Source organism: Alligator sinensis, unplaced genomic scaffold, assembly GCF_000455745.1.
Source record: "Alligator sinensis unplaced genomic scaffold, ASM45574v1 scaffold660_1, whole genome shotgun sequence".
NCBI classification, from domain to species: Eukaryota; Metazoa; Chordata; order Crocodylia; family Alligatoridae; genus Alligator; species Alligator sinensis.
This window is the reverse complement of record NW_005842237.1, coordinates 896254-922438: the sequence shown is the minus strand read 5'-3', so window position 1 is coordinate 922438 and position 26185 is coordinate 896254. Positions and strand designations below refer to the sequence as shown.

Below are 26185 nucleotides of genomic sequence, written 5' to 3'. Positions count from 1 at the left end.
TGCTGGGCACAGGCAGCCTGCCTCTCCCATCCCCTTTCTAAGGGAGGACAGGCCAGGCCAGGCTGCTGGCAGCACCTGCTGCTCTGGCTCAGACCCTGCTCCACCCCTTTCTCCCTGCAGGCCAATTACTCTGCTGCGCTGCCACCCAGCCACTGGTGCTTGCGGTCAGGGGGTGCAGGGATCCCAGAAAACTGGGATGAGGAGTTGGCTAAGCCCCTGTCCTCCCTGCTGGGGGAGTCTCTGGGGAGCTTCCCTGGGGCCAGCCCTCTGCCATGTCACTGCTGCCTCCTGAGTGTGCCCCTGCTGTGTGTGTCCTGGGCAGTGCATGATGAGCTGATTGTGCAGGCTGAGGGGTGCCCAAGCCAGTATGCCCTGCTGCTGCTGATCCTCCCGGTGCCCCAGGCACACCTGCACTCTTGGTTTGGGATCCTGAGCTACATCAGTGTGGGGGGAAAGCACAGGCTGCTCCACAACTTCTGCTGCTGGCTGGAGGGCTATTTGGGGCAATGCTACACATCTGTGCCCCTGCTACTGAGGAGGACATCATTGCCAGCATTGATGCCTTCTTTTGGGTGTGAGAGGCCCATTCCCACACAGCTGTGGGGACATGGGCTTCTCAATAAAGTTTTGAACTGTCCCACCTCTCTGCGTGCTGTGGAGGGGTAATCCAGGGCCAGGGGAGTGCAGGCTGGCTGGGCAGGGAGGGTGGGGCAGGGCCAGGGCCAGGGGCATAGGCAGGCACTGGGGCTGGGAGGGCCCTCCCTCCAAGATGGGAATTAACACATGCTTGGCGCTGGCAAGGCTGGCAGCTTGGCACAGACCTCCCTGTTGGTGACAGCATCCAGCTGTGCACGGTGTGTGGCAGGCCAGTGCCTGGTGCCTGGCCAGGAGCCCCACCCAGGGAGGAGCTGGTGCTGCTGACAGCCATCAGGGACATGGTTGGCCATTCCTTGTGGTGGGGTCTGAGGCTACATGTTAATAAAAACCACAGGGTTGTGGCCTGGGTCCTGGGGCACCAAAATCTGAGTCAGATGCTACTCAAAGGGCATGGTCTTGCAGGAACAACTGGACTGATGATTGTGGTCAGTCATAGCCACCCACTGTGCCTGCAAGGCCTTGACCTTTATGCAGCACTGCAGCACCAACTGGGAGTTCCCTCACTCCTGCATTCCACCCTATAGGGCCTCATAAACGAGGGTGTTTGAGCACCAACCCTGCTCAAACTGCCTCTGGATCTCTGTGCCACACCAGAGCACCACAAGGTCACCAATTTCCTCCCACCTCCAGGTGGGGACCCAGGTGGATGGCACAGGCATGTAAATGTGGGTGGTCCTGGGCCCTGAAGGGAAGGAAGAGGATGACATGTTGCATCCTGTGCCAGCTCTTTGGGCTCCCATGCAGCTGTACCTCTGTCGCTGTCCCTGGGCAGTAGCCAGCAGTGTCCAGCACAGGGTCACAGCAAGGGACTGGAAGCCGCACAGCAGAGGATATGTCCCATAGCACCTGCAGGTGCAGGACAGGCTGCTGGGGGTAATCAGCAGGGAGCTGGTGCTGGCTGTGCTACCAGAGGCAGCCTGCAAGCAGTCTTGGGGAGCTGACTAGGCTGGATAGGGGGCAGCAGGCTGAATCCCTCAGCAACACCCACCTGGCCCAATGTGGGTGGCCTGACAGCTGTGTGGCCCAGCAGTGGCCAAGCAGCAGCTCAAGGTTGCAGGCAGACAGGCAGAGGCAGCTTGTGGCCTATCCAGGGGGGTCACAAAGGGCCGACAGTTCTCTCTGGCTCTTGTGAAGTGTGCTCCAGGGCACAACATGGCTGGGGGCCTTTATAGCCTGCAGCTAGGGGATACCAGAGATGCAGCCCAGCCCTGGACCAGGAGAGGCTCCCAGCCAGGAGCCCTGGGGCTGGGCTTGGGCTGCCCCCCTAGTGGCAGGGCAGACCTGGCACTAAATTTAGTGCCAGGTCACATCTACATGTGAATTACTGTGCATTAACTAATTGTGACTAAATTTGATACCTGCAAATGCAGGTATCAAATTTAGTCATGGTTAGCCATTTCTACTGCACAGTAAGGGCATGCATGTGTAGACATGTGCCCGTACTGCGCAGTAAATTAGGCTAATGTGTAGATGCACCCAGAAAGTACTGAAGTTGGAACTATCTCAGCTCGTAAAACCTGAGCAACGTGAAGATGGTTAACAACAGTATATGGAGGCAGAGAATGAAATGTTGGCCATTATGATGGCTAATTTTAGAACATACCTTTCAGAGACAGACAGTGGTGCCACAATATTTCTCTTCTAGTGCCCTAGGGAGGAAAATGGATGACGGTGATTCTTCTTTAGACTGCAGCTTTTCTGCCTTGCTCTGGCTATGCAAAAAAAAAAAAAAAGGTTCTAATTTATGCAAGCTTTAATGGTCATATGCAAGCTTTAATGGTCATATTTTATATAAGATTCATATGCCTACCATTTAAAATGGATGCTAGGAAATGTAAAATATTCTGAAAAGAAAGAAATAGGATGGTGAAAGGTTAGGTCAGGTGTATATAGCTGAACAGATTGAAGAGATTTGGATAATTTAGTTTAGAGAGAACAGTAAAGGGTAAAATTATAGTTTAAAATAGTTTAAAGCAATGAAGGGGTTAGGTAAGAGTGATCACTTGTTCCCCTTGATCCAGTCGTGTAATACACGAACTAGTGGACATTTAATGAAGTTGGTTTGTACTAAATTTGGCATAGACAAATTTGAGAAAGGTACTTCTTTACACAATCTAATTAATAGGTAGAATTCACTTGAGGAAGAAATTGAAGCAAATAGTTTAATGGGATTTAAATAGGAGAGGGATGGATGCTTGAATAACTACAGCATTGGAAGTTAAACTAAGATTAGTTCTAGGTTAGTTCAGCATGATAAGGGAGGACAAACATTCCGCTTCAGGGTATATGATGACTGGATATTGGGTGGGAAAGAATTTCTCTCTCAAATAAAATCAGACAGTTGCTTTGATTCTAGTGATAAGATGTTTCTATCTTCTTCTAAAATCAAAGGGTTTTTATACATGTGCTGCAGGAATGTCTGGGGGAGGGGTGCTTTAATTAGAGTGGCTCCAAGAGCTGTTCTAAATAAAGTGCCCGGAGCATCACATGTATCAGTGTCCCCATGCTGAAAAAGTGGTCGGGGTGCCTTAACTAAAGCTCATTGAATAAGCTTTAGTTAAAGCACACTCGTCGCCATTTTTCAGTGCAGGGATGCTGATACACGTGACACTGGAGGCTGCTTGAGCATAGTAATTACAATGCTCCAGCAGACTCGTTAGTCAAGTAATTATAGCGCATCAGAGCATCCTCGCTGCACATGTGTTGGCACACAAATACAGGCAAGATGTTTAATTAGATGGTCCATATGCCTCTATATATCAAACGTGAATAATTACAGCATGCTCATACAATTTAATAAATGTGCGATATGGATTAGGCTATGGCTTTAGTTCCACAAAGCATGTACATTGTAGATGTAGATTGAATGTACTTAAAAATTTAAGGACCTGCCAAGTTTATGTTTTTTGCTGGAAGCAGTCCTTGCTGGATTGGAATGCTTATATTATTAAATGCATATTCTGTTTTTTGTATTATTTACAAAATGCAAGACTGAAACTTTTTTTTTTTGGGATATAATACTTTCATGTTGTATTGTTGATACTGACAGTTAAAATAAATTTTAATTAAAATTAAGTATACAAAAATGCAACTAAAATTAAGGTTCTTCTATAAATCCAAAAACTTTGTATCACCAATTATATAAGATATTTCTGTCAGGCTACAACACTGAGCAGTAGGATATAAGTTAAAAAAATCACTAATAATTCCAAATTAATATTTCATACTTTACGAGGAGAATGTCTATACCTACGGAAAGAAGAAATGCTCTGAGTTTGTATTTTCTGCCATGAAGTCCACTGCCTTTGAGGCAGAGCTAATAAAGTACACTGACAAAATGGTAGTCTTCTAGGTTGTCTCTGCATAAACCAACTCAGGAATGAGCTAGGTTTTTACAGGATTTATAAATAATATATTAGAATAATAAACCTGGCTGAGAACAAAGACGTATATATGGTAAACCTTTATATATAAAATGTACATGGTAAAGCTTTATAAGTAATTGCTGGAATTCCATTTAGATTGCATTTTTTTTTTTTTTTTACAAGAATGTTCCCAACAGTACAGTTCCTTCAGGAAATGTAATTTAAAGTATGCCATTAATATCTATGGTATGGGAATTATATTTTTAAGATGATAATTTTTCCTAAAGAAGGATTCAGTCTTGTATTGTGCTCAGAAACTCCTTTGAACTCTTTAGCACCTTCAAGTTCCTTTGGTAGATGAGGCTGCGCAGTATGACACAAGTTACAATATTTAGTTAGTTGTTCAAGAAATTGTAGTTCCCACAGTTAGCTGGGGGAAATTTCAGTTGTGGGAGCACTATTTGTTCAACTACTCTTCAATTCATACTTTAGTAATAATCTTTCTCTTAATAGTCCTCTCTCTCAGAGATTTGTTGAATTATGTCATATTTCATTTGCAATGAAATAGAGATGAAATATGAAGCATTAGGAGTGTAGCCCAGTTACAATGGGTGTGTGTGTGTTTGTGTGTGTGTGTGTGTGTGTGTGTGTGCCCTGTCCTCCGATGACAGTGGTGGTGGTCAGGCAGGGTGCTGAGGAAGGGGTCAGTCACTAGAGTAGCTTCATCCCCTCTCTATAGAGCTAGGCCAAAACCAAATACTTAACTATGTACAATTTATTACAAGAATAAATACAGATGCTTAATATAAAACATAGAATATTTACAAGGCTTAACATAATACTATATATAATATTCCACAATTCACATATAATACCAAATATGAACCAAATAACTTACAACCTATATAACACAATTAACACATAGGGATATTAACCTATGTAAGCCAAGTAACTTAACCATAATATTTCTTTAAACCTTCACAAATAACAATACCAATATATACACCGAGTCATTAAAACACATGAACCATATAAACCCCTTTAAAGAATACCCCTAGCTATATAGCCTTTAATACAGCAACCTCAAAATAGGGAGTGCACTCTGCAGCTCCTTGAGGGGTTTCCCTGAAGCCCCTCCCCTTTAGGGCCCTGGGATGTGGACATGCCCCTCCTGCAATGGAGGGTGGAGGCAGCAGACCCTCCTCATCCGTGTCAGCTTCCTGTGTCGGGCCCTCTTCCCCAGTAACTCATACTTCCTCTCTGGAGAAGTCAAGGCTCGTCACCTGGTGGCTGATCCTGCAAGAGCCTTTCTCCAGAGGCACTTTTGGCTCTCCTTGATGGCCTGGCGCCCTGCACTGGGCACCCAGGGCTCTCTATTTCTTGTGGGAGCCAAGCCGTTGTAGGCTCCAACTCCCTGGTCTCACACTGGGGGTTCTCCCCTTTCCCGGGCCCTGCTCTGGGCACTGGGGCTCTTTTAGTTAAAAGTGGAGCTGAACTCCAGGGCTCTGGTCACTCGACCTAGGGCCAGGGCTAACATGAGCAGCCACGAGCTGCTTCCAAGGTGGTTCTCCGTGCACCGACCTGCGCACTGGGTGAGGACCAAGCAGCTGTGAGCTGCTCCCAGGGCCAGCTCTCTGCGTGCTGATCTGCACACTGACTGCCCAGCCTTTTGCTGGGTTTGCAGGCTGAAGCAGCCTCGAGCGGCTCCTAGAGCCTGATCCCCACGCACTGATTTGCACAGCACTGAAGCTCAAGCAGGTTCCCGAGGATGGCCATCTCTGGAGCTCCTCTCTCCTTGCCGTCCCTTGTCATCTCTCCCCAGCCTGCTGAGCACACTCCCCTTTTATACTCTTCAGGGGCTCCACCCTCAAAGTTCTCTGGACCTGGCTCGTGCAGTTCCAATTCAGGTCCACCTGTTCCTTTCCCCTTCCTTCGGAAAAGGACAGGACATTGCTTCCCTTGTGCTGCCTCTGGATTGGTGGGCAGGCTCCACCAATCAAACATCAGACCCTCGATCCTGGGACTCAACCGAAGCTCCAAAAAGATAAGCCTGTTACAGACATTAATTCTAGCATAGTAAGGCTTACCTGTTTAGCCTACATACATGCTTAGTATATATGTACCATCATATACCATAATGACACCATCATGGTTGAAAATAGGTTGGCTTACAAAGAAAGAAAGAAACAATCAAACCAAAACCAGCTAACACACCACAAGGCTTTCTAAGTATGAATTGTGAGATTGTTTCTATGATGCCTACCTGAGTCCATAAACTACCTGAGACCAGTGGGACTAAACTGGATCCTGCAGACCCTGGCTCCCAATTTTTATGAATAATCCTGTAGTAGCTGACAGTTCCCTCTCCCTTGTCATAAGGTGGGTCTTTTAACTGGGCAGCACCTTTTGATCTCCATGTTCTGTCCTGGAATAGAAAAACCAAACAAAAAAACTGTGTAATCTAGACAGGGGCTAAGTTTTAGTGTATTTTGGGATACTATCTATTTATACCTCTGTGGATATTTATACCCCTCTTATTTTGGGATGACCGTGATTTCTGTCACCATCTATATTATTTTGGTGTAGCTGCTCATGAGATAAAAAGTGTGCAGATTGACTCCTGATCGATTCAGGAAAATGTCCTGTTTCTGCTCCTCGAGCAAAGCCCTTCTATGAATCCAGCTAGATTTAGACAAATTACAGAGGTGGGTAGATAAGAATAGGATGGAATTCAATGCAGACAAGAGCAAGGTACTGCATCTAGGGAGAAGGAACCAGCAACACACCTATAGGCTGGGGAACATCTTTCTTGTCAACAGAAAGGCAGCAGAAAGGGATCTTGGAGTTGCTGTTGACTCCGGGATGAACATGAGCCACCAGTGCAAGGAAGCAGTCAGTAAGGTTAACCGCATCTTGTTGTGCATCTACAGATGCATCACAAGCAGGTCCAGGGAGGTGATCCTTCCCCTCTATGTGGCGTTGGTCAGGCCATAGTTGGAGTACTGCGTCCAGTTCTGGGTGCTGTACTTCAAGAGGGATGTGGCTAGCATTGAGAGGGTCCAGAGGAGGGACACCCGTATCGTCAAGGGGCAGCGGGTCAGGCCCTACGAAGAGAGGCTAAAGGGCCTGAATCTATTCAGCCTCCACAAAATAAGGCTGAGAGGGAATCTGGTGGCCATTTACCAACTCACCAGGGGGGACCAGAGGGAATTGGGGGAGGCTCTGTTCCCCTGGGCACCACCAGGGGTTACTAGGAATAACAGTCACAAATTGTTAGAGACAAGGTTCAGGCTGGACATCAGGAGACATTACTTTACAGTTAGGGCTGCCAGGCTCTGGAATGGGCTCCCAAGGGAGGTGGTGCTCTCTCCTGCCTTGGGGGTCTGCAAGAGGAGGCTGGGCAGATATTTGGCTGGGGTGTTATGACCCCGGCACTCATTCCTTCCTAGGGCAGTGGGTTGGACCCGATGATCTTTTTAGGTCTCTTCCGACCCTAAGCACTATAAAACTATGAATTCATTTTCTTATGTGGTTCCTTTTGTGTATAGTCCTAATAATGGATAGTTGAGACAGGAAGTGGGGTAGAGAAAAGCTGGAAATCAGGAACCAACTGTTTTGAGATTGCTGTTAGCAAACTTCTGCTGTTTCAGCCTCCAGAGTTTATGTGAGCACTGAATAAATTGAAATGCAGGGCACATTTAGAGGAAGCCTGGCATTTGTTTTTTTAGAGTGGGTAGGTTCTGCCACTAGGGAGGCATGCTAAGGTTTTTTAATGCGAATGCGAAGTACATTTGAGCTAGATTGTGGGCCTGGGAGTGGTCATAAGTAGCAGTTTAAGGTGTGTCTAGATGAAATAGGGGCCCTAAATTGAAGTGGTGGCTTTTAAAAAAGCCTGCTTAAATTTAAAGTCAATTAAACCCCCTTGTCGTGCAGACACCCGACTTACCTGCCTCTCCAGCGGTGGGGAGAGGAGGACAAGCTGTTGGAGGTTAGAGTGGTCTCTGGGTTGTTGGGCGGGGGGAGGGGGACAGTGCTTCCCTCTGCAGCAACAGTGGCCCTCCGCAGGCAGCACTCACCTGCAGGCACCTGGCTCAGGCGTTCTTGGGGGGCACCGCAACCATGGAGGGAAGCACTAGGCCCCCTTGTAGCTCAGGCAGGCAGGCAGGCTCGGGGGGCGGGGGGGTGGAGGGGAGATCAGGCTTGCTGCTTTTTTTCCACCCCCTCTCTTGGGCAGAGCCTGCCTTTCTGGGCTGCTGCCAGACTGCCTACAGGGCTTCCTGCAGAGCCCCTGAGCAGCACGGAGCCTGGTGCTTCACTCTACGGTTGGTAGGGCAGCAAACTAAAACTCCTTGAAGGAAAAACTCCTTGAAGGAGTTTTAATTTGCTGCACCCCAAGTCATTTACACTGCTGAATTTGCTACAGCAGCTGGAATTAATGCGCAATACACTGTTGAGGCATGCAAACACTGACACCATTAAAGTGGTACAAAAGTATTTAGTCTGCTTTAAAGTGTCATGCACGCATGCCCCTCATTTCATCTACACACAGCAGACATTTCTGAGTTCTCTTTCCTGATTTGCTTCTTTAATGGCCTTTTTTTAATCTACCCATGCTCAGGGGGAGGTGTCATTTAAATAAATAATACAAGTATTTTCCAGTTCTTTCTAAATAGTGAGAAATAAAAATACTTCAGAGTTTTTACAGTAAGATTTATAAATATATGTGAGCCCATATTTTCACAAAAGTAAAAAAGAAGGTAGATATATCCATACAGCTCCAATGAATCCAAACTGCTCCATTTCAGGAAGGTAGCTGAAAGATTAGAACTATTACAAACAAATAAGCAAAACCAACCAACCAACGAATCAAACAAATAATAAACAAAATAAGAGGTCATGGATTAAATTTAAAAAATAAATAAAAGGAGAAAACCTAAATTTGTAATTCTCAGAAAATGGTATATAGACCATTTCCAGGAGGCCTATAGAGTTGTTTCTTTGATATGTCAGTCTTTATGCAGTGACACTTCCTACCAGTTCAGAAACTACTTGTTTTTTCCAGATTTTCTTTTAATTGAATACTCCAAAATCAAGATCCTTTCTTTACCTTGCATGGCTGTCACAGATAATTCTTTGTCTAGTGCTGTCTTGTGTAAGGGCAACCATATTAACCTTTTGCTTTTGATTTCATCACATATTGCCAATGGGATAAGGCAATGATGAAGCATTTCATATGCTTTATGAATATGTCACTGCTTGAGAGAGAGGCTGAAAGCTGTTTTCAGAGGAGTAGACAAAACCCCTTGGAGAATGATATGCATGTACAAACTTTAGTGATACTAAATCACCCTTGGGCGTCCCAATTAACCAGAGTTACTGTCTCCATTAAGAAGCAGTCACTGCCAATAAGTATCATTGGACTTAAATTCTTTAGCACTAGGAGACATCCTGATTTAAACTGATTTTTAAGTGAACCCTAATTAAATGGCATATCTAATAATAGAGAAATATTTGTAACAGGTCAGTGACTAATTTAATGACAGTGCATATCTATATTCCCAGTGAACTGAAATCTTCAAATTTGGTACACTTACGTATTATGGGCCAATGCACAAGAACAACAACAGCAACAACAAGATTTGAAATGTTGGCCTCTCTGGCAGATGTCATGAAAAGGCCATCAGTTGTTTTATTGTAATCAAGTAAACTATATTTGAGTAGGAATTAGGGATTATGAGGCTTCTGACTTGGAGAGATGAGTACAAAGGTCACCAGTTCTAATGAGTGGATTTTAGCCAAATAAATTGCTGAAATGCAAAGAAATGTGCCACTGGTGCCAGCATTCATACCCATAGCTGGTTATCATGTGGAGTGCTCTTAGCTAGTTTCATATATTGATGAATCATGAGTTCATTAAATGCATCAAGTAATTCAAGTGTTTCATTTAAGAGTGTGTGGCATGATGAATAGTCTAAAACCAAAAATATCATGCAAAAGGCATATTTTCAGCTGAAAAACCATAGATACAATAATCAGCCCATATATTGCACTTTTCTGTGCAATAGAACAGATGGGAAAACAAGAAGAAAAAAGTTGCAAAAAGGGATAAAATGGTAGCAGTGAAATTATAAAGAAAGTAGGGAAAAATAGACGAATGGTTAAGTAAGCAAACAAAGAATAGTTGAATTGAGGTGAAAGTGATTAAGAAACACAGCCTGGATAATGATTGAAAACAGAGAAAATGAAACAGTGAAATAATAATATGATGGACCCAAATCTATATTTGTAAGTTAAACACAGCTAAAGTGTCTTTTATTGTGGAAGTTATGATAGTGCTGAAAAGGATAGAATTCTTACCATCTAATTTTGTTATTGTATCACACAGTTGGGAAGCATCTTCCTACCTTGTGGTATTACTGGCCATGGCCCTTACAGTATAGTTACAATACAATTACAATCCAGTTGGTTTAGCTTCTGTACTGGAAGCATGTCCTCAAACAATTCTTTGCACGTACCTAGAAGGTAGTAAGGTGATAATTAACAGCTCACATGGATTTGGGTAGCAACTTTTTGGCAAAAGATATTGGTGGATTTTATTTCAGTAAGGCATTTGACACTGTCTCCCACATACGGAAAATGAAGGAAATACCACCTAGATGAAATGGTTACGAGACAGGAACAAAACTGCCTGGATAATCATATTCAAAGAATATTTATCAACTGCTCAATGTCAAATAGTGAGGAATTATCAAAGAGGGCTCCCCAGAATCTGTCATAATTCCAGTTCTATTCACTATTTTGTTTAATCCCCTGGAGGATTGAACATAAACATAGCAAATCGGTGGAAGATACTAAGCTAAAGGAGTAGTTACTATAGAGAACAGCATTAGAATTTAAAATTACATTGCTAAACTGGAAAACAATATATCTGAAATAAAAAGGATGAAATTCAGTAAGAGAAATGCACTGGTTTTAGGAAGTAGCATTCAAATTCAGAAACCTAAAGTGGGGAATGCCTGGCTAGGCTGCAGCACTTCAGACAAGGTCATGGGGATTATATTGTGTATGAGTCAAGAGTGTGGTATTGTTAGGGAGAAAAAGCTTACGGCATCCTTTGGATGTAAACAGAAATGTTGCATGCAAGTCACAGGAGGTGATTATTCTATTTCATTCAGCACTTAGGAAGTCTCACCTAGAATATTGTGTCCAGTTTTTGGCACCATGATTTAAGAAAAATGTGGATAAATTAGAATGAATCTGGAGGACAGCAACAAACACAGGGAAAGGTCTAGAAAATGTAATGTACAAGAAAAGATTGGAAGAATTGGCATTTAGTATTAGTCCAGAGAAGAAATACCTGAGGGAGGCTTTGAAACTGGTCTTGCAACACAAAAAGGGTTGTTATAGAGATGACAGTGCTTAATGATTTTCTTTCTGTGACTACAAGGGACAGGACAAGAAGCAATGGAATTAAATTGCAACAAGAGTGAGTTATGTTAGATATTAAGGAACAACGTTTTAACTATGGGGGTGGGTAAACAGTGAAACAGATTACTTACAGAGGTTGTTGAATATCCATCTTTTTAAGGTGCACATTTGTATGAAAAAGATTTACCCAGGAGTCATCATGCCTTGATCAGTGGGTTGGACTTTCTTGTAGTTCCTTCCAGCCATATTTTTAAATATTTATACGATTTCATGAAAATGCCTATTTCATTCCTCATTTCACATCTTGCTGCACAGATCTGTCATATGCAAATAAATGCAAAATCTCCTTGTCTGTAATCTTAACTTTCTTTTTCCTTCCCCTGTGAAAGAACCCCACAACTTTTCAAGCATCTAGCAACTTGCGAGGCATATCAGGATTTCATATAAAACCAATGTTAATAAATATTTTCTCAAATAGGCTCAAATCCAATGGCCTCTGGCATAAAAATTAATGATACAAAAGATTTTCTAAAAGCAAGAGGCCCCATAACTATGGAGGAAGTATGAAATATGATGTAAAGGAGGGCAAGAAAATTTACTGCTAGATATAAAAATTCAGTATAGAAGAAGCTACTGTCACATAATAAAGCCTTTATTTTTTATCATTTGAACATCCAGCTCCTCCCCCCGCCCCGCTTTCCTTTCTTGCCCCCACCTAAAGGGGTGGGGCAGTGGGGTGAGAGGTACAGGGAGCAGAGGGTGATGCTGGAGCCAGACAGATGCACAGTACACAGGGTGGGGGAGGCAGGACATGCATTAGTGAGTAGAGACAGGGCCTGCAGAGGTGTCCAGTGCTGCACTGGGCAGGGATACAAGTATATGTTTTGGGGAGGGGGGGGTGGGCACCTGTGTGGTGTGCGGGCTGAGGAGCCTGTGGTTCACCCTGATGCTGTCCATGGCCAGGGGAATATTCAACCTCCAGTCACTTAGAAGTTGGATATACAGTTGTCATAACCCTTCCTGCTTACCCCTTCTGTTCAGAGGAAGTTCTGAACACTTCTAGCATTTAATGAGACTCAGATCTAAGATTCGTGGTTTAGTTAATTTCTATTTACACCATTAAGGAGCTATTCTGTAACTCTTATCCATTTTCAGTGGTACTTATCCTGGTAGGTCCATTGAAATTCTGTTGACTTTCACCAGAATTAATTTAGGCTCTGGAGGTATGTCTGTACCACAATGGCAATGTGTCCTGGTCAGAACATTCCCAAGTATCTGTCTATCGCTCCTGCTTGCATGCTCCAAAATTAAAATATACTGGAGTCATTCCAAACATGCCAGAGACAGAGGTTTCTAAAGTGTCTGCAGTGACCTTACAAGTATCTTTCTGGTTTTGGAGTGTGAGAGCAGAATTAGATAAATAGGCAATGCTTAGGTGAATCTTCACGCAGAGCATACTGCTGCCACAGGTAGATTTACCTAAGTGAATTAAATGAACAGGTAGTCCCTGTGGCGTCATTTCAAAAGACAAATGAGGGAAGTGCAGGAACCAAAATAAAAGTAGAAGTTTTTCTGATGGGATAAATTTTCTAAGCAGCTGATTGAGTTGAGAATATGACATAAACTTCCCTGAATTTGGTCCAATATGCCACAAATCTCATGGAAAAAAACATTTTTCAAAGAAGGTTAATAACTCAGACATATAGATTCTTTGCTCATTCTTTTCACTTACGGTAAATGCATTTTCCACTAATTAGTTAAACTATATTCATTCAGCTCTTTCAGGGTCTAAATTTTTCTGGCGATTGCACATTGTTTGAAATATGGAGTATCCCTCAGAGTCTACTTTGTACATGACACTATTATAGAGCAATTTTTTTTAAATCAGTGGAGGAATCCTGTTTCATTCTGTTTCCCTTTGTACCCTCTGCATAAATCTGTGAAAAGGAATTGTGTACAATGAACAAGGAGTTGATTGATATAGAATCTCTGCTATGCAGATGGATAGCTCAAACTGGTGCAATATGTAAGCCCTATTTTGAGGTTAGCGACAGGATCTCTGCAAAAAAATAAATTTCACTCCAAATGATTGAAGTAAAAACTTGCGTTGGTATGGCATGGGTTAACACATGATATTAATTGTCAGAAGTATGTAGCTGGCTTGGGTATATAGACTGATGAAAATACAAAGGATGGAATGCTGTATAAATTGTACTGCCCTTATAGTCTGCAGAGATCAGCAAAAAAGTTCTGCTATGTACATTTTTTTTTTCCAAAGGGCAGGATTTCACTCTCACAAATGTAATTTAAGATGACATGGTGGCTTGCAATGTGATCTGGCATTTCTTTAGCTGATTTTATTTAAATGCCTGAGGTTAAGCAATATCTCATTGAATTGTATCCTGTCATAGCCAAATTAAATTTAAATCCTTAATCATTCCATCTTTAATCTGATAATTTCTGTATCTGCAAGATCAACATAAAATATTTTAAAATGATTCCTATATCTGAAAAATTAACACGTGGGAGCTAATCTTAAGGACTGGATATTAGAACATTTAGCTTTAAAGGACTGGATCTCTTACTTATTTTGAATCTGACATCAGAAAATTTAAAGTTACTAGTGACAAAGGAATTGTTTAAGGTGGCAGGAGGTAAAAGTAAACAGGAAGAGTTCCATTTGGGATGGACAATTATGTTTGCAGTGGAAAAAATGCAAGTAAGAAAGTATTAAACACTCAAAAGTGGCATTACTGGGTGTATCTACACATGCAGTTAATTTGAAGTAATAAACTCTGGAGCAGTTTAAGCCAGAGTAAACTACTTCTGGGGAAAGTGTCTACATGTGTACCTGGGACAACAGCAATTTGAGCACCTTACAGAAGGGTTGAGGGCATGGGGGGAGTCAGCCCTAGGCTCCGGGTGGTGGCATCAGGTGGCAGAGGGGCTGGCCAGGGTACAAGGGTGCTGAAAGTGCAGAGCTGTGTGGCTAGGTGGCAGGCTGGAGTCTGGCCCCCTGCTAGCTGGGCTGATGGGGTGCAGTTTATGCCTGCAGTCAGTGTCTACACATGTTAATTACCACAGTGTAATACAGCCTAATAGCATTGTATGTGTAAACGGTGATACTTTACTCTGCAGCTAATTAGTCTGCTTTTGAGTTATGAGGCCATGTAGACATGGCCTCAGAGAAATATTTTCTCTATATGGAATGAAAGAAAGCAGTCTTTCCATGCTAGTTGAGATTATTATATAGATTCTAACACTCACATGATAAAGAATTACTTTTGTACAATAGTCTACCTATATCTAGGGGCAGGAGGTATTTTCCAAGGTTTTTCTTGCTTTGTGTAATTTCATGGGTGACTGGTGCCTCCTGAGTTGGGGGTGGGATTCGCCTCCCCAGCAGCCAGTCAGCAACCGGGGGGGTCCTCCCATGGCTAATTTTGCCGACTGGGGTAGTGCCCTCACTCCCTGGTTTGTGCTCACGGAGTGGGGCGGGGGGCACCAGCGCTCCCGCCTGCCCCCCAGCCTATCACCTAACTGGGAAGCACTGGCTGTCAGGAGGTGCCCGTGCACCTCTGTGCACCCTGTATGAACCACCACTGTTTCATTTAACATGCTTTTGACAAGTAAAGCTCATGGCTAATAGTATGATGATGATCAACAGAGGAATTCAAGCTGTAGGTGGAAGAAAGGTTCCCAGTATGATGACTGTCTTGCTTTAATCTGAGTCAGTGTTGTTTCCACCCGTATTTAACAACAACCTCAAAGGAAAGGAGTCCTCATTACTGTTATCATTCATAAGATGATCATATGTATTGTACTAGCTTTCTTTCCAGGTGGGATTTTTGTTAAGCTAATAGTTCTATTTACCTAAGTCATGTCTCTACCATTTTCGAACTACAAGCAGGCAGGAAGGGTAACAGTAATTTGGTATTAGTTATAGGACATGCATTATCTAACATGGCAGACTTTCTTTTCTCTTTTTGGAAGCACAAGTTCCCTTGGTGTGTGCTTTCTGTTATGAGGCGTTCAAAAAAATGAAACAAGGTGCAAGCTAGAGATGAAAATCAAATGATAAATTAGATGAAAGGATGAGACTTTTGTAGTCCACATTTTGATTTTGGAAAGACCATGAAACTTCTGTGTGTATCCTGATGTACATAAGGTATTTTATATATTGGGTAAAGAACTGAAATTCTATTGTTAATGTCTTTTGCGACTTAGCATATAGGTGTAAGCTTTTAAGTGTGACTAAATTGATTCAACAGGATTATTGACTTAAGTTTAAAAAAAAACACCAAAAAACCACAACTACCCCAGCCAACATAAATGGCCGTTTCATGACAACAAAAGCCAAAGGAAACCGTGGTTGTTGCTGTCTTTCAGAAATCTGTCTGACAAGCTGATACTATGAAAAATATCTCACACTGGGCTAAATTATTTGCTGGTAGAAGTCTCAGATGCACTGAAGTCAAGAAGCAGAGAATTTGGTCCATTATTTTTTATTACAAAAGAAAAAATATGAATGGTGAAAAGGAATGACAGGAAAAAATAATTATTTCAGATTCTCAGGTTAGTTACTGGGTGAGTACTGTTGCTTTTATGCCCCAGAAATTAGATATCACTTGGCAAAATCTTGGAAGTGGTCTATACTTGAACGCATGCAGATAGGAATTACCTTGGGAGTTGGGGATTTTCCAATTATGCATTTTTGGGTGAAAATAATTTTAAGTTGTCCCTACATAAAATTTGTAGTTATTGCTGACAAAGGTGAGATTTGAGTTGGTGACCAAGATGTAAAGTTTGCCATTACTACTTGCCCTCCCTGCCCCCAAAGTATTTTCTCACGATATATTTCATGATGGTAAAATAGAGTACTTTCAACAAGATCAGAGTGCAAAACCTATAATTTTCTCACTTCTGCACACACAAGGTCTGGTCTCTGTCAGACACCAGGTAGCCTCTTTTATCTATAAGGAATGCAATTAACTAACCTGGCTTAACAGAAGCAGGATGGGTTTCTGTCACATTTGCTTTGTGTGCAAGGTAGGAATTGAGGAAACAACATGAGCTGCACAGATATACAGAAAAAAAATCAATGATGGAGTAATCTCATTAGCAATGCCCCTTGTCTGAGGGGATAATAGAGATTCCAAAAGTCTTTTTCTGTTCTGTTGAACTATTGTGCAGCTAAAGGTTGAAAGTCTGATTATTAAGTAGTGTTGGTCCATATTAGTATTGGGAGGTTGCAAGCTGCTGTATTTGTGAACTCTCTCTTACAGTGCCACAGTAGTTTTCCCAGGAAGACTGAAAATAGTCTATGAAAATATTTTTGCACTATTTATGGATTTTCTGCTGATGTGACATATTGCTCTGATGTCCCATGCTTTAACAATATAATGTCATCGGCAATGACTTCACATTGCAGAAAAATGAGGAAGTTTGCAATTGTTTACCTGATGAGTATGTTTGATGGAACGTCTGCACTGAGTAACTCACTGTTTGCCATGGCTCACATTTAATCTGAAATACTCTATGCAGCTGAGTTGGCAACACTTCAAAAAAAAAAAAAAAGGGGGGGGGAGGAGATTCAGGCCTCTCTGGTTTCAAATAAAATATTTCTGGAAATAATATAGTGATGTAACCTTCATTAACAAGTTTTTAATATGGTTTTTCTTGAGAGAAAAAAATACCCTGAGCCAATTTGCAAAATCCTCGCTAATTATAAAATCCGTGTGGGTGCTCACACCTTGCGAAAGGTGCTGAAACCAGTATCTATTAGCAAGATTGGAAGCTTTCTGCTGTGCTCTCTGTTCTAATACAGTGTTGACAAATGTATTCAACATATTTCCATGCTGGCCTATATTTAGTGATTCTCTGTAGTATTTTGCAACCAGTAGAGGTTTGCCTTTTATTTACTGTACAGAAAAGAAAAGAAAATAGGAAAGAATGTAAGAAAAAAAAACCCTCACCAAAAATAATTGTAATTCTAAAGCTGAATGTTTTAGTGAAATAGAGATTCCTATACCAGCATTGGAGAAAATAAAACTGCTGTGATACAGTACAATACTACTGTCTTCAGCTTTCCTCTGTTCTCCCCTGAGCTCAGCCTTCTTTCTCAATATGTCTGCCTTTTTAATTAAGAAAGATAGTAACTAAATACTATTTAAAGCTCCTCTACACATGCTATTGGGCTCTGAGTTTTCTGTCATAATGAATCAGCCTGTATGGAAGCATTTATTTCTCTGACAGGTTTTGCTGTTTTACGATAGTGTCAATTCAGCAAGATACATGGTAGGAAGCCCAGCAGCAGCAGCAGTAGGGAACCATTAAAATCTAAATCCATTATTCCAAATGCATCATGTTGCCTTAATGACTTGAGCAGTTGACAGCACTGCTTCTCATCCAAAATGGAAAGGATAAGACTTAACATGGCACACCCATCATTCCAAATCTGAGCGTTGCCAGGACTTGCAACAGGGTAAATTAGCCCAGGGGAAATATTGCACTAACATGACCATACTATCTCCTGTACCCGAGCTGACTCAGAATGATACTCCATGATACTATATTGTGCTGTGTTGGACATGTTGCCAAATGTTTCTGTCTTAAAAATCAGGGTCTGTGTTCTAACTGTTTCAAGAATCAGTTTATTTTGTTAGTGTGCTAGAGAGAGAGACAGGGTTACTCTTAAAGAATCACAAAGGTGTTGTTGAGATTGACCATGTCTTTATTCATATAAAAATCAAGTTTTGAAAGATCAAATTATTAAAAAGATAAATGTATGGACATGATAATATCAATCCTAATTGAAATGATCCTTAAATGATCCTTTAGCACTGAAAAGATGCTTCTCGATATTTGTAAATCAATGGGTGAACTGTAGTTGTATGATTATTACATTTAGGAGAGTTCTGCTTCCAAAATTAAGATGATTCTCTTGGTCAATATACAGTGCTCTAGTTCAGAGGTGCTCAATCCCTGGGCTCCTCATGGGTCTGAACATTTAGCAGAAGGGGAGCAGCGGCAGCGTGAGTTGCCACCTCCCTCCTGCCAAATTTCCCAGCCTGCGGGGAGCCGAATGAGATGGATGGCTTGGCCCTGTGTGCTAGATTGAGCATTTGGGGCTGGGGCAGTGAGGGGATCTTGATGCCAGTACATGAGGCCAGTCTGAGGCAGCGTAAAGCCTGATTTGGTTGCGTAGGGCTGGCATGGTATGTGTCCTTATTTGGGTGCTCAGGGCCCAATCAGGATAGTATGGGGCCCAATTCTGTTATCTTCCCTTGCAACAGATCTGGCTTGCAGACTGGTGTCATGTCACTCATCTGGCCCACCGCTGATATTCCTGCTATGTGGTGTATGATTGGAGAATCTTGCACTTGCACACCTTTGTTCCACAGCTCTCCCATTGAATACATTCGGAGAAGTTCCAGAGGGGATGCAGTGGTATGCCTGCAGCCCCCTTTCTGACTCTGCCAGCACAGCAGCAGCCAGGAATTTAAGAAAAGACACAACCCCTCCCCTCTCCATCTGTCTCTTTCTTCCACTCCCCTCCCCCAGTTCTCTGACTACCTTTGGAGTGGGAGGGTTGGCATGACAGGGGGGAGGAGAGTTCCTCCCCTCTCCAGCTGGGCTGCATGGAAGCTGTGTTCAGCCTGGGATTGCAACAGTAGGAAGGTGTACTTCCCCTCCTTGCCTGCTCCCTGGGATGTTCCCTGCCAGCCCTGGAGCAGGTGAAGGAAGAGAGAACGTGTCCCCTGGCCTCTGCCACTGCTGCAGTATTCCCTAGTGAGTGTAGCCCTGCTGTAGTAGGCAGGAGCTCATCTCAGTCCCAGTGGGCAGGGCAGCGGGGTGGGGAGGGCGGGGGAGAAGGGAAGGGGAAGAGATGTGCCTGTGAGCACAGAGGGGAAGGGAGTAAAGGAATGCATACTTTCCTTGGAAGTTAAACTGAGCTACAGGAGCAGCAGGTGAGGGCTTGCCTGCCCCAGTGGCATGGAAAAAGAGTGCAGCCACCCCTGCAGTAGCACCTGTTTTTGCCAAATCTCAGATCCATTTCTGCAACTACCCCTGCAGTGCTGCATCCCCCTTTAGAAAATCCTGGATCCACCCCTGAATACAATAGTTAAATTTTATATGTAATTGGTGGGAAGTTTATATGAGTAAGAAAGAGATGAATAAATGCCAGTGCTGAAAAAGAATTAGTGATTTTTCAGTAAATAAGGAATTTAATTATGACTTACTATTTTTTGCTTCTCTCTTCTTTGTTGTTTACAAAAATATTCATGTGTAAAGCTCAAAACGTATGAATGCAAAACACAGTTTTGGCCAATCAGAAAAGTTAACTTGATGCAGGAGTCAAAAGTTAACTTGATCCTCTGATGAAGGAGTCAAAATGTACTAGATAGATAAACTAAGGCCTATGCTTCCTTGTATAATCTGGAGGGTTCATTTTTTTTCCTTATAGGTGTAGACTGCAACAATTCCTTGTTTATCCCAGAGTTTGTTCTGCAGTCACAGTTTGGCCTAGACTGTTAAACAAATCAAATATATTGCCCTTTTCCATTGCAGAACACAGATGTTCAAGGGAATACACAATGACTTCTCACTACAGGTCAGATATGTTGCCAAAAAATATTTTTAAATAAATCTGATTAAAAACTGGGGAAATCTGGCCATTATCAGTCATCTATTTCCAGATCAGTTACAGAAAGATGATTAATACAGTTATTGTATTTAAGTACAATAAATAAAAATGCAGAAGAAGGAAGTCTGACTACAGCTCATCAGAAATTTTCTAAGGAGAGAGTGTTTCATGAGCAGTTTGATACATTTGGAACATTTCAGTTTCAACAAGCATTTCAGTTTCAACAAGCATAGGGGCCCGCTACTCTTTACAGGTTTGGTGCTTCCATGTTTGTGGGACTGCTCCTGACCTGAAGACCCATGGTACCCCTTGTAAGAACATTGGGTTCACTGTACAACTTCAGGGGCAGGCAGTCTTTCAGCTCACAGATATTTTCTAAAATGTTTAGTTTTACTCCAGTTCAAACTCAAAGGAATTTAAACACTAATCTAAAAGTTCCCATGAAACAGAAACTAGTTTTTTGGCCAACTCTGGTTCTGAAATGGCAGCTAGCAGTTCTAGTGCATATCTGTCAATCAACTGCCAGCTTCTGATTACTGAGTAAAATGCTTTTGAGCTCCCTCCTGCACTCTGGGACACTTCACTTAATAGTGACATTTCCAGATAGAAGGCAGTTGTGCTTTCCATGTAAATAAGAGAGTTGGTGGCAAGGTTTTTGCACTGAGGACATTCTATTGTACATATTAGTAGTCAAAGAGACTCTGTAAGTTATCTTCCTGCTGTGTGTCTCACTCTTCCCCACTGTGTCCCTCATGCTCCTCCATTTCCTTCTCTCAGGAACTGTGCATATTACCTCTGACTTGTCATATACCGATAAGTGCTCATTTCCAGACACACTGACATTGCCTGAATAATCCTAGAGTGAGTTACCTCTGTCACTTCCTCCAAACTTAAAATGCTTCCTCTCATATTTAGTAATGTTTGTCTTTTTTGCCATTACGTGTAAATACCAAATGTTTAGTGAGAGGGGGGCAGGAGGTTTCCTCCTCTGTCCTACGCATGGGTTCTTAAGTTTCTAAGATGAGTTATATGACTCAGTGGGCATGTCTACATGAGATGCTGTGTTGCCGTAGTGATGAGCTACGGCGAAGTAGCATCAGTGGGCACAAACCGTGATGCTGATGCTATGTCACCATAGTGACAAGCTATGTTGCTGTAGCTTGTTGCTACAGCAACATAGTGCCTAAAAATAACTGTGTGCCTCCAGGACAGCAAGTACCAAATGACTGCACAGCAAGTACCAAATGTGCAGTCCTGGTCACATGTAGATGTGCCCAGTGTATGTGTAAAAATATACAGTGTTGTTTCTTTGTAATTACTAGACTTGTTCTTAGGAAGATAGGTAGTAACTAAAAGCTAACTTTGTCTGACTCATGTTAGTCCAATTCTTGAGGATTAGCTGTTCACAACTCTAATACCTACTGGGCTAGAGACAATGAGAGCATGCCTACACATGCAAATGCTGATGGATGGGTTTACTTTGGAATAATTTACTCCAGAGTGAACCCACCCTGGGCAGGCATTTACACATGCAGGCATTTGAAAGCAGATTTGCTCCCCCCCTGCTCTGTCTCTCCCCACCCCGGTGCTAGCCCAGAGGCTGGCAGGGAGCACAAGGCCAGGAGACAGCTATCTCCTGGTGGGGGCTGGGAGATTGCTCCCCACCCCCAGGAGCTGCCTGCTGCTAGGGTGGGCTCTGGTGGTGGAACCCAGGCTGGGACAATATCTCCCTGCCTCAGCAGCAGGGAGCTCCCAGCCTTGGCTCCCTGACTGGGGACATGGGGCTTAGAAAGAGCTGCACAGGAGGGGCAGGTCCCAGCCCCTTGCCCTGATCTGCTTGTGGGGCAGCTAGCAGTGAGCACCCAGCTGGGTGAGGAATCCCCACCCCCTGCTGCTCAGCTGACAAGGAGCAAAATTACTCCTGGTCAGCTGTCTACATGTGCATTATTGCATACTAACTACTTGGCAGTTAATTTGTTACTTGCATTTGCAGATAGCAAAATTAATTGCTGAGTAGAACAAATACTGTGCAGTAAGGGTATGTACATGTAGATGGTAACACTTACTATGCAGTAAATTGCTCTACTGCACAGTAAAGCATCTCCTGTAGATGCCCTGATAGTATTATATTTAACAATTATGCTTGGAACAGTGAATATAATAAGGCAGTATGATAAATGTTTAGTTGAAACATTTCCCCTTATCTGTTTCAGGGAAAGGGCTGGAGCAAAGAAGAGTTACCAAACACAGAGCAAAGCAACTGAGGTTTTTTTGTAGGAAGATATATAAACAACTTTATATAGCCACACACAGAAAGTTTGAGATAAGACAGGAGTTCTTGGGTAAGTGAGAGGATGCAAGGCTTTATTAGCAGGCAGGATTTACCAAGGTCTGGAAAGGAAAACTGATCTGGAAAAATGCTAACTTCAGAAAGAAACTCTGAATTGCACAGAAGGATTGTTGATTTTTCAAAGGTCCTCCCAAGGTGGAGAAGGGGGGGCTCCAATCCACTTGCCCCACCTTCCAGTGCAAGCTGGGCAAACTCCAGTCAGAGCTCCCTCCACTTCCTTCCCCACCCCCCCGTCCCATTCTGCCAGAGTTAAGAGGTGGGGCTAGAGAAGAGTAACTGCAGACATGCAGCTGCTCCAAACTGGAGCTCAATCCCCCAACCCTCCCAACCCAACAGCAAACTTCTGTTGGGTCCAGGGATCACTGTAAGTCATGGTGCTTTCTGCAAAGTGCCATAACTTACAGTGGGGAGTGCATGTCTGTCAGCACCCAATATACTCACATGGTTGGAGTTATGGAAGAGAATGTATTTAAAAAGAGCATGTCTGAAGACCCAAGCCTGAAGCAGCATCAAGACTCTGTTCAGACTCTGGAGGCTAAAAAGCACACTGAGCCCAGTGGTTAAGATTTAGCATAGAAGACCCAAGCCAGAAGCAGCATAGTGACTGTCTAGACAAACAGCTCAGTCAGATCTGTGACAGTGCAAACAAGATGGCATTCCAGTATCTTTCTGCTTGAAAGACTCTACAGAGTAGAACTTTACAGGTTATTAATGCTTTTTTGCAGTAATACATAACGGTGGAGAAGAGATGCTGGCAGGTCCTATAGAAAACCTGAGAAAGCATCCTGTGACCTGATGATCCTACAAACCATAGGGAAAAGATGCTACTCTTGTTAAAAAAAAAAAAAAAGAGAGAGAGAAAAGAAAAAGTCCCTTATTTGACCAAAGAGATATAACATAATTTAGAAAAGTCTTATTAATTATATACTGTATTTGACAGACAGACTTTTTTATGATGATTTATTTTAATGTATTAGCTTATCCATATCCTGGCATTTCAGTAGGTCTGGAGGACTTGGGATCTTCTTTGTCTCCATGACCTATTATTTCTATTATTTTTTTTATATCTGCAAATCCTAGTATATTTTTTTTATATCCCAAAATCTTTTCTTGTTAGCATGAATAGAAGCGTGTGTGTATATGTGTCCATATACATATATGTGCATGCGTGCACACACACACACACACACACACACACACACCCCCCCCCCCCTATCTTTGGCTGGGATTTTCCAAAATCATCAGTGTTGGCTTAAATCTGCTCTGATGTCAATGGGATTTACCTTTGGCTGCAATGGAGATGGAGTTAGGGCAGAGGGCCCAAGTAATTTATCAGGAGGCAAATGAGGGAAGGAATTTACAGCATATTTTTCTTGTAATTGCCTGGGTACGTATTCTTATCTCACAAGAAGCTACCGTTTACATGTTTGGCTTTCCTTAACCATGAAGTAAAACCCTGAACAAAGTAGTTAATTAAAACATACTGAAAGCTCTACCCTATAAGCCATGTGGTAATTTGTTTGTGTGTTTGTGCCCTTAGAAATGAGCATTTTGATAATTGCACCCTTTGAATGTATTTTCTCTTCTTTCATATCTTTTCTACTGTTTTGTCCAGTGTGTTTTATCTATTGTTTTTATTGCTCCCAATCCTGTGTTAGCAGAGCACCTGATGCAAACTTCTGAGATCGAAATATGAGTATATAAACAGCTCTGGTTCTCACTGTTCTTAAACACACTATTAGCACCTAAGCACTACCAGCACCTAAGATCCTCCCTAGGAAAAAAGAGGTTGAAGACTAAATGGGAGATCATGAATTTGTTGACCTGAAGTTTTGGCTTCTTATTAACTAGATGGACTGGTGTTTTTTCAGAATGGTATGCACATTCCCTTCTGTGAAAGAGAGGATGACTACTTGGGGATGATAGTCATCCTGATGATTTTCACTAATCATCAGTTGTCTGGGGTCTACATATGGTATATCAAAACATTGCTCAAAGCTTTGAGTATTTCAATGACTTCAGCTGAGCTGCACTCCAATGGTATAATTGGTTAAAGCTTTGGCTATCAACCTTTTTAGACTCATGACGCCACCCCTGGAAAATACCAGCTTTTACTTTCCACCTTTTTTTAACTAGATCAGAACATATGAATTGCCATTTACAGGGTCACATCATAGATCTGTCTTGCCCAGTATCTGGTGTCATGCAGTGGCAGAGAGTAGATGCTGAAAGAGAGAGTGAACTGCATATGACAAGGTTTTCTCTCCACTATTCCTTTCTCACTTGCAGCCTCCAACAGTTGGTACCATTTTCATGAACAATGCATGCCCCTGGAGGCTGGGGGGCACGATGACTGCCTGTAGGCAGTGGTGGCAGTGTCAGTGGCAGGAGTGTGGCAGCAGTGAGCGGGGAACTCCCACAGGCAGCTGCAGAAGTGTTGGCATTGGGGGCAGGCTGAGTGGAGAGCTCCTGCAGGTGGCTGCAGCGGTGTTGGTGGCTGGGGCAAGCAGTGACCACCCGCAGACACCGCTGGCAGTGTTGGTGGCCCTTTTTGCAGGGGGTGCACCTCTAATCTCAAGGGGCGCACATGCACCTGCGTGCACCCCCTACACATCACCAATGGCCATTTTGGTTCAGGTAGAGACTATTTCTCTTTAACATATTCCCCCTTTTCCAAGAAAAATAATACAGCAATTCTTCTTTTGCAAAGAACTCAGAAAGTCCACAGCTATGGATTATTATTTTAAATCTCTGGGTTTATCTTGTGAATTGTGTTTGCAAATCCAACTGGGTGGGCACATTAACATGTGCCAATTTAAGGTGCATTAGCCATTTTTAAGGTGCATTAAGGGCACAGGTCTACATGTGTACACCCTTATTGTACCTCTAAAAGGGCTATTTTAGGCTATTCATGCCTACATTTGATACCCACAAAAACAGGTATCGAATTTATGTGTGAATAGCTAGAGTGCCTTAAGATGCACTAAGGCACATAAACACTGTGTATGTTGACTGATTTGGGATTAGTTTTAGTTCCAAATTGGTCTGCATGCTGCATTTTGCTAGAGTCATTTGACCTGAGCTGACTTCCTGCCCCTTGGGCAGGGGCTGGACCCAATGATCGCGCGAGGTCCCTTCCAGCTGTAAAGTCTATGAAATTTATGAAATTAATGTGACTTAGCATGTAGACATGTAGATGCACACCTAAATCACCTTAATGCACATTAGGCAAATGTGCATTACGTTTAGACACACACAAAATCATGTGTAGACATGCCCTGCTTAACATTATGTGGCACTTTGCATCACCCTTGACCGGATCTGAAGGCATCCCAGGGTGCAGTGGCACCCTGGTTGAGAATCATTTGGTTAAAGAGACATTTTATATAGAGTTGGGCCTGGTTCAACTCATGAGTGCTCTGTATTAGGGCTGTGCAAAGCTTCAGGTGCTGATTTGATTCGGAGGAGATTTGGTTCGATTTGGTGGCCAAATCTCCAAATCCGAATCAAAACCAGGGAACAATAAAAAGGTCCAAATCAATTCAAAGCTCTTTGAATTGACTCAAAAAGATTCAGAGAGCTTTGATGATTTGGGCAGTCCCTGGTGGCTGCAGCAGGGAACTGGAGCCGAACTTGGAGCTGGTAAGTAGGGGGCAGGGGAGATGGAAGAGGGGACCATGGGGGTACCCCTGCCAGGCCCCACCCTCTGCCTGCTGCCCCAGCCCCCCTGGCCCCTGC

The 26185-nt window shown here is 42.9% G+C and overlaps 1 protein-coding gene across 6 annotated transcripts in view; it reads left to right on the top strand.

Annotated features, from left to right (window-relative positions):
• The window catches only part of GRM8 (glutamate metabotropic receptor 8), a 582624-nt gene that overhangs the window by 202512 nt on the left and 353927 nt on the right, over positions 1 to 26185 (top strand). The gene's annotated exons all lie outside the window — the stretch shown is intronic.